Source organism: Pseudophryne corroboree, chromosome 2, assembly GCF_028390025.1.
Source record: "Pseudophryne corroboree isolate aPseCor3 chromosome 2, aPseCor3.hap2, whole genome shotgun sequence".
NCBI classification, from domain to species: Eukaryota; Metazoa; Chordata; class Amphibia; order Anura; family Myobatrachidae; genus Pseudophryne; species Pseudophryne corroboree.
In genome coordinates, this window is record NC_086445.1 from 224,493,881 (window position 1) to 224,512,953 (window position 19,073).

Below are 19,073 nucleotides of genomic sequence, written 5' to 3' on the forward strand. Positions count from 1 at the left end.
TCGGAATGTAATTAAGAAATGGCAGTCATCAGGAACAGTGGAAGTTAAAGCAAGATCTGGAAGACCAAGAAAAATATCAGACAGAACAGCTCGCAGGATTGTGAGAAAAGCAAGTCAAAATCCACGTTTGACTGCACGATCCGTCCAGGAAGATCTGGCATACACTGGAGTTGTGGTACACTATTCCACTATAAAGAGATACTTGTACAAATATGGTCTTCATGGAAGAGTCATCAGAAGAAAACCTCTTCTACGTCCTCACCACAAAAATCAGCGTTTGAAGTTTGCAAATGAACATATAGACAAGCCTGATGCATTTTGGAATAAAGTTCTGTGGACCGATGAGGTTAAAATAGAACTTTTTGGCCGGAATGAGCAAAGGTACGTTTGGAGAAGGAAGGGCACAGAATTTAATGAAAAGATCCTCTGTCCAACTGTTAAGCATGGGGGTGGATCAATCATGCTTTGGGGTTGTATTGCAGCCAGTGGCACAGGGAACATTTCACGAGTAGAAGGAAAAATGGATTCAATAAGATTCCAGCAAATTTTGGACGCTAACCTGATGCCATCTGTGAAAAAGCTGAAGTTAAAGAGAGGCTGGCTTCTACAAATGGACAATGATCGTAAACACACCTCAAAATCCACGGTGGATTACATCAAGAGGCGTAAACTGAAGGTTTTGCCATGACTTTCACAATCTCCTGACCTCAACGTAATTGTAAATCTATGGATAGACCTTAAAAGAGCAGTGCGTCACAGACAGCCCAGGAATCTCAAAGAACTGGAAGACTTTTGTAAGGAAGAATGGTCGAAGATACCTCAAACAAGAATTGAAAGACTCTTGGCTGGCTACAAAAAGCGTTTACAAGCTGTGATACTTGCCAAAGGGGGCAGTACAAGGTATTAACTCTGCAGGGTGCCCAAACTTTTGCAGACACCATTTTTTGTTTTCTGTGCTTTTGAAAGTGTAAATGATGGAAATAAAATCAAACTTTTTTTGACATGCCATAAGAATGTCTAATCTGTAATTTGATGCCTTTTGTAGATTTTTCCATCTTTCCTTGGCTTCTTTTTGCACATTAAAATGAATTTTTGCCTGGGGTACCCAAACTTTCAATCCCCACTGTATGTATGTATGTATGTATGTATGTATATATATATATATATATATATATATATATATATATATATATATATATATATATATATATATACATATATATATATACATACTTGTATCATGATTGGATCAAGTTGAAACAGCGTGAGATAGATTTCTATTACCATGGATTGACTTTAAGTGACTATTACAAACCGAAACAGATTCCTCGTGGGTTTCGGGTAAAAAATTGCCCTACGATTGGTCGTTATAGCAGTGTTTTTTGCAAACGTTGGATAGCTGTGCTTAATAAGTGCAGCTATGATTTGATGCTCTTGGTGATTGAGGAAGCAAATAAGGAGCTTATTCTGGTACGTGACAAGATTAATGCCTTTGAAACCCTACATAAATCTACCTTTATTGAGGATACCACTACTGATTGGCTTGATAAACTTGGTAAACAACTGGGGATTTATAAACGTGATCTGGTGCATTTTAAAAAACAAAAGTTGGAGAAAGTCACCCTAGACTATGATCAGAATAGAGTGTATAGCTGGATCAGCAGTAATTACAACACTCCAGCTCAGACACAGCGCTACACGTACCGACATAATCGTCCTCATTTCCAGTCCGATACTGTGACCACTAGTGATTCTGACTTGAATGGTGAGAACTTTAATCGTGACATGTCTTATGCCCCTTTAGGGGTTCGCACTCGTTACCAGATAAAAAATCCCCGAGGCGACCGACGCGCAGGGGCGGGCAGAGGACGAGGTCGCGGTCGTGGAAGAAGAGGCAGACCCCCGCTACCCAACAGATAGTAGTGAACCTATCTAATAGGACTGATTTAGAACTTAAGGTGTTAAATCGTGGACTTTCATTTGTGCCTACTTGTCGGTTCGACAGCTTTTAGTGGGAAATTGAGAAATATTCCTTGAATCGTCAATTACGTTTGCATGAACATTTTAATGGTTCAGGGGTGTCTCAATCTGTTCCTGAAAGGGCTTCCTCTGTACCGCCACAATTGCGGAAACTATTACCCCGATCTACCTTTGAACCATTTACGAATAATTCTTCTATTAAGACTTTCTCTCGTATGCTTGATTTTGATATTAATAAAGATGTTCTGCAGTATCATGAAGCTATGTACAATAATTTATCTTTTGGTGAAACTGAGGCTTTAAAATGTATTGCCAGTTATGATGATATAATAATTCGCCCCGCTGATAAAGGCGGGGCAATCGTTATACAGGATTTGGAACAATATCGTGATGAGATCTATCGGCAATTAGCCGACACTAGAGTTTATAGACGTCTAGATGGGGATCCGACTGATGCTTTTGTTGTTAGATTATCCTCTAAGCTTACATCAGCTGTAAATGAGGGGGTTATAGATCAATCATTGGCTGATGCACTTTGTCCTAAATCTCCTAAGGTGCCATTGATCTATACCCTCCCCAAAATTCATAAGGATTTGTCTTGCCCGCCTGGTCGACCCATTATTTCCGCACGTGGATCGTTGTTTCAGAACTGCTCTGTTTATTTAGATTCTTTGTTACAACCATGCATCACCAATCATGTTAACTATTTATCTGACACTGAGGTGATATTGATTCAAATTGCTGGAAAGGACCCAACCATTATTTTAGTGATCCCGGACTTAATAAAGTGCAGATTTCCTCCTCCTTAGAATTATTTGTGCAGTCAGCTGGTGTGAAGGCACTGCACTATTTGTGAAGGCACTGCTGTGGAATTCCAACCTTTGTCCAGTTTGATCCAGATAAGGACTTTTTTGCACACTTGGATTTCCAAGGACTCTACCTGCAAACCACTCCTTTTTAGCACAACCAGCAAGATTATGGAAACCCCTTGAATATCTGCACAGACGAGCAATCATCACCATCTTTATATGGAACTGTGTGAGAGGTACTATTAAGGGTATTACCAGCTGACTGCACAAATAATTCTAAGGAGGAGGAAATCTGCACTTTATTAAGTCCGGGATCACTAAAATAATGGTTGGGTCCTTTCCAGCAATTTGAATCAATATCACCTCAGAGCCAATTCTTATTTTTGATTTTATCACATTGCATTTTATATTTTAATTGTATGGTTAACTCCTAAATACCTCATTTTCACGTTTTTAATTTATGTGATAATTATGTTTATTAAAATTTATAACTGATCCAGTGGTAATTGATTTATTGAATAATTGGCGACACAACTCATAGCGCTGGTACCTCTTTGCATATTGTTTATCTTTTAGCGGGGTCTGACAAACCCCTCCCAGCTGCTGTGGTATTTTCAGTGGGTAATATATTTCTTTTATTTATCTGACACGACTGCTCTCTCGAATAAATTAGGTGAGATTCATGTTCCAGTCGATAGCTGGCTTTGTAGTGCCGACATAACTAGTTTGTATACTGTGATCCCTAATGAAGATGGTATTAGGGCAGTCCGACAGTTAATCTCTGAACATGAGCTATATGTAGGTCATAACGTTGACTTTATTTGTGACATTCTTGAGATGATCTTAACTCACAATTATTTCTCTGACGTCCTAAGTGGATGCTGGGGACTCCGTCAGGACCATGGGGAATAGCGGCTCCGCAGGAGACAGGGCACAAAAGTAAAAGCTTTAGGATCAGGTGGTGTGCACTGGCTCCTCCCACTATGACCCTCCTCCAAGCCTCAGTTAGGTTTTTGTGCCCGGCCGAGAAGGGTGCAATCTAGGTGGCTCTCCTAAAGAGCTGCTTAGAGTAAAAGTTTTATTAGGTTTTTTATTTTCAGTGAGTCCTGCTGGCAACAGGCTCACTGCAACGAGGGACTTAGGGGAGAAGAAGTGAACTCACCTGCGTGCAGGATGGATTGGCTTCTTAGGCTACTGGACACTAGCTCCAGAGGGACGATCACAGGTACAGCCTGGATGGGTCACCGGAGCCGCGCCGCCGACCCCCTTGCAGATGCTGAAGAGAGAAGAGGTCCAGAAATCGGCGGCTGAAGACTTCTCAGTCTTCATGAGGTAGCGCACAGCACTGCAGCTGTGCGCCATTGCTCTCAGCACACTTCACACCAACGGTCACTGAGGGTGCAGGGCGCTGGGGGGGGCGCCCTGGGCAGCAATGAAAGTACCTATACTGGCTAAAAATACATCACATATAGCCTCTGGGGCTATATGGATGTATTTAACCCCTGCCAGGTTGTCAGAAAAACGGGAGAAGAAGACCGCCGAAAAGGGGGCGGGGCCTATTCTCCTCAGCACACAGCGCCATTTTCCCTCACAGAACTGCTGGAGGGAAGGCTCCCAGGCTCTCCCCTGCACTGCACTACAGAAACAGGGTTAAAACAGAGAGGGGGGGCACTTATTTGGCGATATGATTATATATTAAGATGCTATAAGGGAAAACACTTATATAAAGGTTGTCCCTGTATAATTATAGCGTTTTGGTGTGTGCTGGCAAACTCTCCCTCTGTCTCCCCAAAGGGCTAGTGGGGTCCTGTCCTCTATCAGAGCATTCCCTGTGTGTGTGCTGTGTGTCGGTACGTGTGTGTCGACATGTATGAGGACGATGTTGGTGAGGAGGCGGAGCAATTGCCTGTAATGGTGATGTCACTCTCTAGGGAGTCGACACCGGAATGGATGGCTTATTTAGGGAATTACGTGATAATGTCAACACGCTGCAAGGTCGGTTGACGACATGAGACGGCCGGCAAACAAATTAGTACATGTCCAGGCGTCTCAAACACCGTCAGGGGCTTTAAAACGCCCATTTACCTCAGTCGGTCGACACAGACACGGACACTGACTCCAGTGTCGACGGTGAAGAAACAAACGTATTTTCCTTTAGGGCCACACGTTACATGTTAAGGGCAATGAAGGAGGTGTTACATATTTCTGATACTGCAAGTACCACAAAAAAGGGTATTATGTGGGGTGTGAAAAAACTACCTGTAGTTTTTCCTGAATCAGATAATTTAAATGAAGGCGCTCACACGCTTATCACAAGTGGCGTTACCGTCTCCAGATACGGCCGCCCTCAAGGAGCCAGCTGATAGGAGGCTGGAAAATATCCTAAAAAGTATATACACACATACTGGTGTTATACTGCGACCAGCGATCGCCTCAGCCTGGATGTGCAGCGCTGGGGTGGCTTGGTCGGATTCCCTGACTGAAAATATTGATACCCTTGACAGGGACAGTATTTTATTGACTATAGAGCATTTAAAGGATGCATTTCTATATATGCGAGATGCACAGAGGGATATTTGTACTCTGGCATCAAGAGTAAGTGCGATGTCCATATCTGCCAGAAGATGTTTATGGACACGACAGTGGTCAGGTGATGCAGATTCCAAACGGCACATGGAAGTATTGCCGTATAAAGGGGAGGAGTTATTTGGGGTCGGTCCATCGGACCTGGTGGCCACGGCAACAGCTGGAAAATCCACCTTTTTTACCCCAAGTCACATCTCAGCAGAAAAAGACACCGTCTTTTCAGCCTCAGTCCTTTCGTCCCCATAAGGGCAAGCGGGCAAAAGGCCAGTCATATCTGCCCAGGGATAGAGGAAAGGGAAGAAGACTGCAGCAGGCAGCCCATTCCCAGGAACAGAAGCCCTCCACCGCTTCTACCAAGTCCTCAGCATGACGCTGGGGCCGTACAAGCGGACTCAGGTGCGGTGGGGGGTCGTCTCAAGAGTTTCAGCACGCAGTGGGCTCACTCGCAAGTGGACCCCTGGAGCCTACAAGTAGTATCCCAGGGGTACAGATTGGAAATTAGAGACGTCTCCCCCTCACAGGTTCCTGAAGTCTGCTTTACCAACGTCTCCCTCCGACAGGGAGGCAGTATTGGAAACAATTCACAAGCTGTATTCCCAGCAGGTGATAATCAAAGTACCCCTCCTACAACAAGGAAAGGGGTATTATTCCACACTATATTGTGGTACTGAAGCCAGACGGCTCGGTGAGACCTATTCTAAATCTGAAATATTTGAACACTTACATACAAAGGTTCAAATCAAGATGGAGTCACTCAGAGCAGTGATAGCGAACCAGGAAGAAGGGGACTATATGGTGTCCCTGGACATCAGGGATGCTTACCTCCATGTCCCAATTTGCCCTTCTCACCAAGGGTACCTCAGGTTCGTGGTACAGAACTGTCACTATCAGTTTCAGACGCTGCCGTTTGGATTGTCCACGGCACCCCGGGTCTTTACCAAGGTAATGACCGAAATGATGATTCTTCTTCAAAGAAAATGGACGATCTCCTGATAAGGGCAAGGTCCAGAGAACAGTTGGAGGTCGGAGTAGCACTATCTCAAGTAGTTCTACGACAGCACGGGTGGATTCTAAATATTCCAAAATCGCAGCTGTTTCCGACGACACGTCTGCTGTTCCTAGGGATGATTCTGGACACAGTCCAGAAAAGGGTATTTCTCCCGGAGAAGAAAGCCAGGGAGTTATCCGAGCTAGTCAGGAACCTCCTAAAACCAGGAAAAGTGTCAGTGCATCATTGCACAAGGGTCCTGGGAAAAATGGTGGCTTCTTACGAAGCGATTCCATTCGGCAGATTTCACGCAAGAACTTTTCAGTGGGATCTGCTGGAAAAATGGTCCGGATCGCATCTTCAGATGCATCAGTGGATAACCCTGTCTCCAAGGACAAGGGTGTTTCTTCTGCGGTGGCTGCAGAGTGCTCATCTATTAAAAGGCCGCAGATTCGACATTCAGGACTGGGTCCTGGTGACCACGGATGCCAGCCTGAGAGGCTGGGGAGCAGTCACACAAGGAAAAAAAAAAAATTTCCAGGGAGTGTGATATAGTCTGGAGACTTCTCTCCACATAAATATACTGGAGCTAAGGGCAATTTACAATGCTCTAAGCTTAGCAAGACCTCTGCTTCAAGGTCAGCCGGTATTGATCCAGTGGGACAACATCACGGCAGTCGCCCACGTAAACAGACAGGGCGGCACAAGAAGCAGGAGGGCAATGGCAGAAACTGCAAGGATTCTTCGCTGGGCGGAAAATCATGTGATAACACTGTCAGCAGTGTTCATTCCGGGAGTGGACAACTGGGAAGCAGACTTCCTCAGCAGGCACGACCTCCACCCGGGAGAGTGGGGACTTCATCGGGAAGTCTTCCACATGATTGTGAACCGTTGGGAAAGACCAAAGGTGGACATGATGGCGTCCCGCCTGAACAAAAAACTGGACAGGTATTGCGCCAGGTCAAGAGACCCTCAGGCAATAGCTGTGGACGTTCTGGTAACACCGTGGGTGTACCAGTCGGTGTATGTGTTCCCTCCTCTGCTTCTCATACCCAAGGTACTGAGAATTATAAGACGTAGAGGAGTAAGAACTATACTCGTGGCTCCGGATTGGCCAAGAAGGACTTGGTACCCGGAACTTCAAGAAATGCTCACAGAGGACTCATGGCCTCTGCCGCTAAGAAGGGACTTGCTTCAGCAAGTACCATGTCTGTTCCAAGACTTACCGCGGCTGCGTTTGACGGCATGGCGGTGGAACGCCGGATCCTAAGGGAAAAAGGCATTCCGGAAGAGGTCATTCCTACCCTGGTCAAAGCCAGGAAGGAGGTGACCGCACAACATTATCACCACATGTGGCGAAAATATGTTGCGTGGTGTGAGGCCAGCAAGGCCCCACGAAGAAATTTCAACTCGGTCGATTCCTGCATTTCCTGCAAACAGGAGTGTCTATGGGCCTCAAATTGGGGTCCATTAGGGTTCAAATTTCGGCCCTGTCAAGTTTCTTCCAGAAAAGATTGGCTTCAGTTCCTGAAGTCCAGAAGTTTGTCAAGGGAGTACTGCATATACAACCCCCTTTTGTGCCTCCAGTGGCACTGTGGGATCTCAACGTAGTTCTGGGATTCCTCAAATCACATTGGTTTAAACCGCTCAAATCTGTGGATTTGAAATATCTCACATGGAAAGTGACCATGCTGTTGGCCCTGGCCTCGGCCAGGCGAGTGTCAGAATTGGCGGCTTTGTCTCACAAGGCCCATATCTGATTGTCCATTCGGACAGGGCAGAGCTGCGGACTCGTCCCCATTTTCTCCCTAAGGTGGTGTCAGCGTTTCACCTGCACCAGCTTATTGTGGTACCTGCGGCTACTAGGGACTTGGAGGACTCCAAGTTGCTGGATGTTGTCAGGGCCCTGAAAATATAGGTTCCAGGACGGCTGGAGTCAGGAAAACTGACTTGCTGTTATCCTGTAGGCACCCAAAAAACTGGGTGCTCTTGCTTCTAAGCAGACGATTGCTGGTTGGATGTGTAGTACAATTCAGCTTGCACATTCTGTGGCAGGCCTGCCACAGCCAAAATATGTAAATGCCCATTCCACAAGGAAGGTGGGCTCATCTTGGGCGGCTGCCCGAGGGGTCTCGGCTTTACAACTTTGCCGAGCTGCTACTTGGTCAGGGGCACACCCTGGCTGAGGAGGACCTGGAGTTCTCTCATTCGGTGCTGCAGAGTCATCCGCACTCTCCCGCCCGTTTGGGAGCTTTGGTATAATCCCCATGGTCCTGACGGAGTCCCCAGCATCCACTTAGGACGTCAGAGAAAATAAGAATTTACTTACCGATAATTCTATTTCTCGTAGTCCGTAGTGGATGCTGGGCGCCCATCCCAAGTGCGGATTGTCTGCAATACTTGTACATAGTTATTGTTACAAAAATCGGGTTATTGTTGTGAGCCATCTTTTCAGAGGCTCCGCTGTTATCATGCTGTTAACTGGGTTCAGATCACAGGTTGTACAGTGTGATTGGTGTGGCTGGTATGAGTCTTACCCGGGATTCAAAATCCTTCCTTATTGTGTACGCTCGTCCGGGCACAGTATCCTAACTGAGGCTTGGAGGAGGGTCATAGGGGGAGGAGCCAGTGCACACCACCTGATCCTAAAGCTTTTACTTTTGTGCCCTGTCTCCTGCGGAGCCGCTATTCCCCATGGTCCTGACGGAGTCCCCAGCATCCACTACGGACTACGAGAAATAGAATTATCGGTAAGTAAATTCTTATTTTTTATTTTGATGGCCATTTTTACCTACAGGTGTCCGGCGTAGCGATGGGGTCGAATGTGGCACCATCGTACGCTAACGCCTACATGTTTGTCTTGAAAAAACAGATTTTTTTCTCTAACCCCGCAGTTTGATAATATTTTATTTTTTGGTCGCTATATTGACGACTTGTTTATTATTTGGACTGGTTCCAAATATGCTTTTGATCATCTCATGAGGGTACACAATGCGTTAGATTGCCCTATTAAATTTACTTATAATATCGATCAGACTAGTGTACATTTCCTGGATGTCACTATTAAACTTTGTGGTTACCGGCTTGTCACTTCCTTATTTAAAAAAAACTACTGATAGGAACTCAATATTACACGCCGGTAGTTTTCACCCGAAACCACTTAAATATGGCTTGCCTTACTCTCAATTTATTAGAGTATGTCGGATCTGTTGTGACACCCATACTGCAGTTGAGAGCATTGATAAAATGATTTCTGATTTTTTTGGCGAGGGGATATAATTATGATATGCTTATTAAAGCAAAAAATAAAGCACTTAGAATACCTCGTTCTACTTTATTGAAACGCAAGGATACCAAGAGTACGGCTTCCAAAATGCCTTGGGTAACACACTTTAATACATCCAGCCAGATTATTAATCAATCCAGGTAAAAACTCTGGCCTATTAACACTGAAAAATCTCTTAATCTGTCTGAAACTAACCTAATGAATTGTTATACTAGAGGTCGGAACATCCGTGACCTTGTCGTTAAGACTGATATAACTACACAGCGGGTTAATACATTTGACTCTGGATTCTTGGGTCGAAAATCGGGATGTTATAAATGTTTAAATTGTACGACTTGTCGTTCTCTTGTAGCTAGTACTACATTTAATCATCCCCACAGCGGCCAGAAATTTGTCATTAAGCATAGAGTCACATGTACTACACGTTATATAGTCTATCTACTAACATGTCCGTGCGGCTTAAGTTATGTCGGCAAAACGGAACGAACCTTGCGGGAGCATATGGCAGCTCACAGGTATGCCATACGCAATGCTTTTGTGAAGAAGCAGAGTGACCAGCCTGTTGCCAGGCATTTTTTGAATGCGGTACACAGTCTGGCCACTCTACGCTATATTATAATTGATCATATCCCCCCTGACGTGAGAGGAGGTGACCGGTCACTAAAATTACTTAGGTGTGAGGCCAGATGGATTCATCGGCTACAGACTCTAGCACCTAAGGGCCTGAACGAACAGTTGGGGATTTATGCGTGCATCTAATTAGGGGTCTGCTTTTTCTCTTTATTCTGATTTTTTTTCTTTACTTTACTTTTTGATTGTTTTATTGTTTATTATGGTATATATATTTTCTTGTAAGCTGTATTGTGATGCTATTGTGAAAACCTATAGTTACGCATTTTCCCGTAACTTCATTGTATCCCGTTTTTCTATATGTTTGTTTTGTTAGGTGGCTATGGCAACGGGCAGCGGTTGATGACGTCCTTTGTGGACGACGTCCCTCTGATTTCCGGACGCCGCCACCAACACGTGGGTTACCTGAGGTATAAGGTGAGAGGTTTTTTCATTGTATTTTGTGCCTGACGATGAGGGAATAAATCCTTCGAAACGTTGCTATATTTCTGCCTCCTTGCGTATTATTGACTGAGTGCCGTGGATGATTTCTTTGGATATATTGGTGTACTGCCTGTGCACCTACCGCTGGCACCAGTACTTTCACTCTTGTATTCAACAGGTGTGCTGTCCGTTTCCATATATATATATGTGTGTGTGTGTGTGTGTGTGTGTGTGTGTGTGTATATATATATATATATATATATATATATATATATATATATATTTTAGTATGCAAATAATTCTACTTGTTTTAGGGAATTATGTCTCTCTTCTAAACTTTACTAGAATGAAAAGATCGATCTCTAGTGCGTAGCTGGGGGTATGACTGTCAGAAATCTGGAGCGGTTATGCAAATTGTGGTGCTACTGATTTGTCCTAATACATCAGGCCTCAATACGCTATGCAGCAGGATTTTCTGGGCGTGGGTCAGACTGCAACTCCCGGGCAGTTCTGCTCATGTCTGGCGGCTATTTTCTTTGCAGAAAATGCATATTATTCGCATCGCTATGTGACTAGGATGCACAGGCGGCTTATGTGGATTCAAATGTCGTGCTGCATGCCTATATTCTGTGTGTAAATGCTGTATCTGCATATGAAATGCTACCGTACAGTAATTTCCAGGAAAACACTAACTTAGCATTTCGTATGCAGATAAAGCCGCAGTCACACACACAATATAGGCATGCCACATATCATTATAATAAGCATAAGCTGCTTGTTTGTCCTATTCGTATATCAATGCGACATGGACGTGTTTAAATGGAAAAAGTCGCACACAGAGATGCTCGGCAGTACCGAGTCACACCGCGGCATGGCATGACTAGAAGGGCTGTTTAACATGACTGCAGCAATGATGTAGGAGGGCACAACTGTATGAACCCAACATTTTATTTGACAGTTGATTATAGCATCTATTTTTTCTACCACAGTTAAAACCCCCATCTGATTAGCTAGTAGGAAGCCAAAAGAAGGATTTGATGCCACAGTGGAATTTTTTTCCAAATTACAATTAAAAGAAAGTTAAAGCTTTATTATTTTACAGAATTATTTATAGTTGGAGCCAGCAATCAAGCCTCAATTATGCTTTACCCAACTAATACGTTTTTTGTATGTAAATATTTTACTAGGAATACTTTGTTGCTTTAAAAAAACAAATTTTCTACATCAATGTAGTTCTTTCTCCCTCTTTCCTTCTTTCTTCTTCAGTTGTGTGGGGAACAAATTATCAGGTAATGGAATAGAAATTGTAGGTGTAGAGAAGGGGTGGGTTCGAGGATGGCAGCGGTCAGAACACCAACCGCAGCATCCTTATGTACAGAATCTCAACATCGGGAGTTAAGTATATTCACCTGCCTGAACTGCCCCCCCCCCCCCCCCCCCCCCCTTACTTCCCGGCAGCCTAAACCTACCCCCCCACCCTTACTTCCAGGCAGCCTAAACCTACCCCCCCCCCCCCTCCTTCCCAGCCTAGCCCTAACCTAGAGAGTGTAAGGTTACTAAAGCCAAAAGCATGGTCTGCCACCAATTTTACAAATGACTGTAGAAATCTTAAGACATTCCACTTCTGGTAACCATGGCTACTGTTCATAGTTGACCTTAACTGAACCTCATTCCTCTACTAGTTCTGGAGAAGACTTCTGCTTTTGTGTTTCATGGACACTCCTGTAGATATCCTGCAGCTTAGATAGAGTATAGTGTGTGCCAGTATTATTTCGCTTCATGCTCACTGCTGGATGCAAAGCCAAGACACTTGTCCACTATATTCACAAACCTAATGCCAGCTGTTGTCACCAAGTAGGCAACGGAGATCACTAAAGGATGAACTTAGATGACTCATTTGAAGACAGTTGAATTCTTTTGGTCTAGTAGCTGAATTGAGATGATTTTCTGGTAGATCTTCAACACAACTTAGCACATGGTCAGAAACATTTGGTAATTTCCCATTATCTACATACATTTTGAACTGTTATTTTTATGAGAAAATGATTATTTGGGAGATAGAGCACGGAGTTGATATAAAGTGGCATCCACCTTCAACTGCCGTTCTCATGCAGATTTTTTATTTACTTATTTTTTTAGACAGCCCTGACATTCCACAGCGCTGTAAATGGAGGAGATCATGTCAAACCAATAACTTACATCCATCTTTATATTCTATTTTATGACATTGTATCTACCTTTAGACCTTATAGTTTGAGAGTTAAGCATACAACTGCTACATAAGGTAGCGGAATAAGAGTTGTAGCTGGTGGAGGGAAATGTGTGTGACTATTGGAAGACAGGCATTATCAGGCATCAAACTGAAAAAGCTGCTGGTGCCGCATGGTAGAGGGACAGCAGGATGCGGACAGACTTTACTCTATAACTTCTGGATCTTAAAATAGGTTACTGTACATGGTATTACTTAATGGTACCAGAAATATGCTTTCTGCCCATCTAACAGAATATGGAGTGTTGCTTTAGAAGGACATTTTGGTGGCAATTTGAGAGACCATAAGTGCCTATTGAACAAAGAAAACAGTTGGACTTTATCATGCTCCAGTTCCAAAGAACAATCTTTTAAGGGGGTGGGGTTAAATTGTTCTTTTGGTGGCAATAATTAATGGGCCCCCATTATCGTGCTTGTCAGGCTCAAAAGCACCAGGTTTAGCCACATATAGCAGCTGAAGTCCTGATTAGGGCGCCCAGACCACTGTCTTTTCACACATTTCTACTTGGGAGGCTGTGAGCAGAAATGTAGGCACACACAGCATTTTCGTTCCAGCGGAGCAACAATTGAATTTCTCAGATGGATGTCCATTATGAATAGCTGCTCAAAAAAACAATTTTATTCCCCCCCCCCCCCCCCCCCAAAAAAAAAAAAAAGTGTGCACGTACCAGGCGCTCTTTCAGAGTTAAATCAGCCAGGCTGAGCTGGAATTCTCATCTGCAGACATGTGGGGTATATTCAGTTGAGGTCTGATTCATTCCGACATGCGTTTGTCGGAATGGATCCGACAAGGGCTATTTAATGTCTATCTCAATTCGACTTTAAAAAAGTCGAATTGAGATGAGGGACCGGAGAGAGGGGAGACAGCAGCGCTGCAGGAGGATGTGGCACAGCCGCCAGACCTCACGGCAGCGTCCACCTGGTTCCAGCAAGCGGAACCTCACTTGCTGGAGCTGGGGGGACGCTGCCGTGAGTGGCGGCTGTGCCACATCCTCCTGCAGCGCTGTGCTGTAGCGCCGCTGTCCCCCGTCTGCCCGTGGCTCTCCCTTCTCTCCTCCTCTCAGGTCCCTCATCTCAGTCCGACTTTTTTTTAAAGTCGGACTGAGATGATCGGAAACGGGGCCAAAACCTGTCGCATTTGGCCCCGTTTCCCTCCAGAAGCACGTGAATCGGCGGCTATACCGCCGATTCACGTACTATTCGACAAGTTAAATTCCCTGACTTGTTGAATAAAAAAGCTGGTGACTGAATAGGTCGGAACCCCTTCCGACCTGAAAAAGTTAAGTCTTTTCGACAAGACGGCAGTTTCAACCTTAATTGAATATACCCCATAGGGGTTATGTTTACTAAAGATCGAGTTAGATCAGTAATTTTTTCTTTTCTTTTTTATAATTTAATCAATTTTAATCTATTAAAATCAATGTTTTGTTCCAAGGGTCAAAACGCACATTTACTAACATCTAAAAATCAATATTAACAAATCGTTTGTTAGTAAATGTATGTTATATCCCCTGACACACCACATCAATTTGCATTACCTTGTGTAAATATACTCCATAGACCCATGATTGGTCTTGTCAGTGCGAGATTCTGTAAGTTTTGTGTCTTGTGTTGTAAAGCGCTAGAAAGACACGCTCACTGATTATTGCAGTACCCTCATAACTGTGTTGGGAAATGATCATCATAGGAAGACAAATATTTTCTCTGCTTTATTTAGCTGTAACTGAGCGCATTTCATAGCTTTTTTTATTTTTTGTCAGGAAATATTTATTTCTCGTCCTTTTCTTCACCTTGATTTTTAAATGTATGACACCATGCTGAGCTGATCTCTGAATAGCTGGAGAACACAAACTGGTGAAATAACAGCCAAACTATTTTGAGAGACTTGCAATTATCACACTACATGGTGTAAGCTGCTTGCTAGAAATGGGTCACCCTGTATAGCAGATGTAACAAAAGATGTTGAAGAAGCTATAGAAAAGGTAGCGAATTGCACAGTTTATAGTTTTCTATTCTGCTGTATGGTAAATAGTGAGTTTGAACTAATCTTTTTTGTAACATTGAAAATATGAATGTATATTGATCTGTGGAATTTGCACTATTGAATACAGTATTTCAATACATTTCTTGGCTCCTACTGGTATCTGGATTTGTACTATTGAAGATAGTCATATCATATGCACAGGGCAGTACACAGGGTGATGCGACTAGTGCTTTTTCCTAGTGTTAAGGACCGAGGGAGAAGCACCTGTTAACCTTACGTCTGGTATGGTTTTGCATATATACATACATTCAGAAACTTATGCTTTTAAATGGTACAATTGGCTCCTATTTTATATATTTTATTTATACAATCTCTGCACATTGTAAATTTGCCCCACCTGACGTGTAACATGGTTTTACCAAGGTGCAGATTAGCTGTCTGCATAAGACCCTCAGGGTGGAATTGAGTTGTAAGTACAGGCAGCCACTAGATGGCACCTGATGGAACAATCCAGTTGTTGCTTCCTTCGCGCACAAACCGCTGTTAGCATCGGCATTTCAGCTTGCAGCCCCCTGAGCTGGCGAGCTGAAATGAGTGAAAGTGACCCGTTAGGGCACCCAAACTGAACTTTCCGCATTGTGCCCAGCACTTTGTTTAGGTTTAGCCATTTTACGCAGCTAAACCCGCGCTGTCTGGACGTGATCTGAGCAAAATAAAAACATTTGAATATGGCCTCCCCAATCTCTCGGCAGTTAAGACGGAGATCGGGCGCAATAAACAATTCTATTGCCCCCTCAATGTTTAAATGGCACCTACAGTTGTGTCTATATTTAAAATTAACACCAAAACACACTTTAAAGAGTTCCAAATTCTTCACGGGTCCACACGGTGCATAGGAAGGTGGTTAAACAAACCTTTTCACCCAGTCAATTTGCATGCTTAATTTCAATTTTTGGGGTAGATGTATTAACCTGGAGAAGGCATAAGGAAGTGATTAAACCAGTGATGTGCAAGGTGATAAAGGCAGCAGCCAATCAGATCCTAACTGTTAATTTACATATTGGAGCTGATTGGCTGGTGCGTTTATCACCTTGCACATATCATTGGTTTATCACTTCCTTATGCCTTCTCCTGGATAATACATCTGCCCCATTATACGATCTGTTTGCAAGATTATGCTAAAATAAAGGCCCATACACACTAGGCGATATAGTAAACAACGTCACTCTTTTTGACCCTTCCTAAGCGACATCTTTTACTATATTGTCCAGAGTGTACGCTGTAAATGACGAACGGTGTGCGGCCCCATGGGTCGTTAACTCAACTTGGACTCATCGTCCAAAGCTGCATGCATGGCCCGGCTGCAGCATGACGTCACCGTGCGATATCGCAACTATGAAATCTTAAGGTGAAAGGGAAGACTTTTACCAATCTTTTGTTTTTTCCACTTTCCAATAGCAGCAGGATGAATACTGGGTGCCCTTTTTTTTGTTTTTTTTTTGTTTAAAGCTACTCACACACCCAGTTTTCAGTTGGGCCTGTGAAAGGATCCCTGGGGATAACTGCTGTACAGTGCAACACCTGGAGCTTTGGGTAGGGTAAGCAGTAGCCTAGTAAAATTTGCCTAGTAGATCGATAAGGCAGTTTTAAGGACCAGTGCCTGAAAAGTAAAGGTGTGTACACACGGTAAGATATTTTCTTCCGATTCTGACTATATAGTCAGAATCGGAAGAAAATATAGTGCAGATCGCAAGGTGACAGTCACCTTGCGATCCCGATCCGATGCCGATGCGCGGCCCCGCGCGGTCGGCATCGGAAGAAAAAATAGGCTGTGCAGGCAAGTCAATCCTGACTATCTCTATAGAAGAGATAGTCAGGATTGAAATCGCACATAGCCAGCATCGCAAGCACAGTTATTATGTGCTTGCGATACTGGCTAAGTGCCGACCCGGCCCCCTGTCGCACGGTGAGAATCGGATAAGTCCGAATCTCACCGTGTGTATGCACCCTAAGTCTTGTGGCAGTAGTTAGCATCTAGGAGACCTTGAAGATGGCAGATGAGCCTCTTCCTAAGATTCAAGAGGTAAGAAGAGGAAGGAACGTCGCAAGTCACGAGAACAGGGGGTGGTTTCTTTTTATAGAAAAGCGGTCGAATATTTAATTTTATTCTGGAAGCTGTAGAGAAAAGAAGCAGCAACACAAAATTAGGTTGTTAATCAGAATGTGGCAGCAGTCTGGTTGGTTAGCCTGGACTGCTAATAGCAGAAACACAAATTTTATATAATCAAAGAACAGTTAAACAGAAGCCATGTATATGTTATTGAAGCTATTTTACTCTTGCTTTCATATCCTGTTTTTAAGCATTCCTGTCTAGGAGCCACATTTGAAAATTCATTTAAGATTCTCCCGTTCTGCAGTATTCTGAATCTTGTAACCATAGTGATATATAATGATTTAAATCTGTGAGCTATTCAGATAGATACCTTTGGAACAAGGATCTTCAGTCACCCCCAAAATGCTCTTCAGGCACTGGTTTCCTTCCCCTGTTCAGACAGAATTGTTTATGCTATTTTTAGACTTTTCTCTATTCTTATTGCAGGAGATTTTTTCACCCTTGAATTATTTATCATTGTTCAGAGCTGAGTGGATTGATAATTTTTCCATTCTTATTAGCTGCCACGTGCTTGCCTTTAGCCCTTGACAGATTTGGTTCATGTCCTGCTATGCGGACACCGGGCTATATCATAACAAGGAATTCTGGGAAGGCATCCATCTGCAGTGAATAATAGAAATATTGTTTAGTTTTACTGTTATACATCAGGAATTGAAGAAGCATGAATGTTCCCTCCAGGCAGTGTGGATTCTGAATGTAAGCAGCTGCTGTCCATTTTACCACTGGAGAGGCTGGCTTAATTGAATAAGTGCTTCTGATTGACCCAAAGAAAAGCACTAGGGTTGCTTTAAATATATGTGCAGACCCTAGTCAGTGCCTATATGTGCTGTGATCAGTTTTTCATGGTTATTTCTGTGTGCATTTATGTATATGTGCATGCGTGTATAAAAAAAATTATATATATATATATATATATATATATATATATATATATATATATATATATATATACCCATATACCCAACGCCTCGTCGTGGCCCCCGAACGCCTGTTGGTCATAATGAGTTTGCATCTTTCTGGAATAATAGGTCACACACACGTTTCAGATTTTCAGCCGTCTGCATCCATCTCTGACTAGCCCCCTAAATGGGTAAGTCTTGGGTCTATTTTGAAAGGATTCTAGTGCGTTTTTAGAAAACTTTACCTGTTTGCCATGTCTGTTGTTTTCCATTAACCCATCTTTGCTTCTGTTACATTTTATTTTTACATTTACAGTACTTATGTAGCACCACCATATTCTGCTCTACAATTTTGTAACTGGATGGAAATTACAGGATATTGAGCGAAAAAGATGAAAAAAGTACCATGCCATAGCTCCAGTTGTTTATTTGTAGAAACAAATAATATTTTGTGTTAAATTGTTTCAACAGAAAAAAAGAAAACAAACTTAGACCCTAATTTAAAATCTAGTTTGGACATAAATGCACATTCTGCATAATGTTCATGCTTGTGTAGCTGGGGTGACATTCTTATTGCGTGTTCAGCTCTAGTTGGTCTTGTGTGCAGTCTCTGGGTACAGTACAGCGTTGATGCTCACATTGACTCCCTAGTAATGAGGCAGAGCAGGTAAAAGCCAACTATACATTTCCGTTAATCATTCTGATTATTTCAGTTTTTATCAATCCGCTTTATCTTAGGGGCTTATTCTGCGTTTTAGAACATGGCATTGTTTTTTACTTTGCACTCTGTATGGGACAACACACATCAGTGTAATAGCAAAGTCAGACCATATTGCTGGAAATAAGCATGTATGCTATTCTGGTGTTTCTACATCTGATCCTTCGTGCATAAATGGCTCAGTAATCCCGTCTCCCTACACTTTGTTATGTACAATGTATGCGGAATATCTGTGCAGTGTCATGTTTTGCCTTGTTTGCACTGTGTTGGTAGCACAGTTCGTACTGATGGTTTTAGTCCTGGCAATGTTTGTTACCCGCAATGTTTG

General features: G+C 43.2%; 1 protein-coding gene across 4 annotated transcripts in view; it reads left to right on the top strand.

The window, feature by feature from the left end:
* The window catches only part of R3HDM2 (R3H domain containing 2), a 271,661-nt gene that overhangs the window by 83,856 nt on the left and 168,732 nt on the right, over window positions 1-19,073 (top strand). The gene's annotated exons all lie outside the window — the stretch shown is intronic.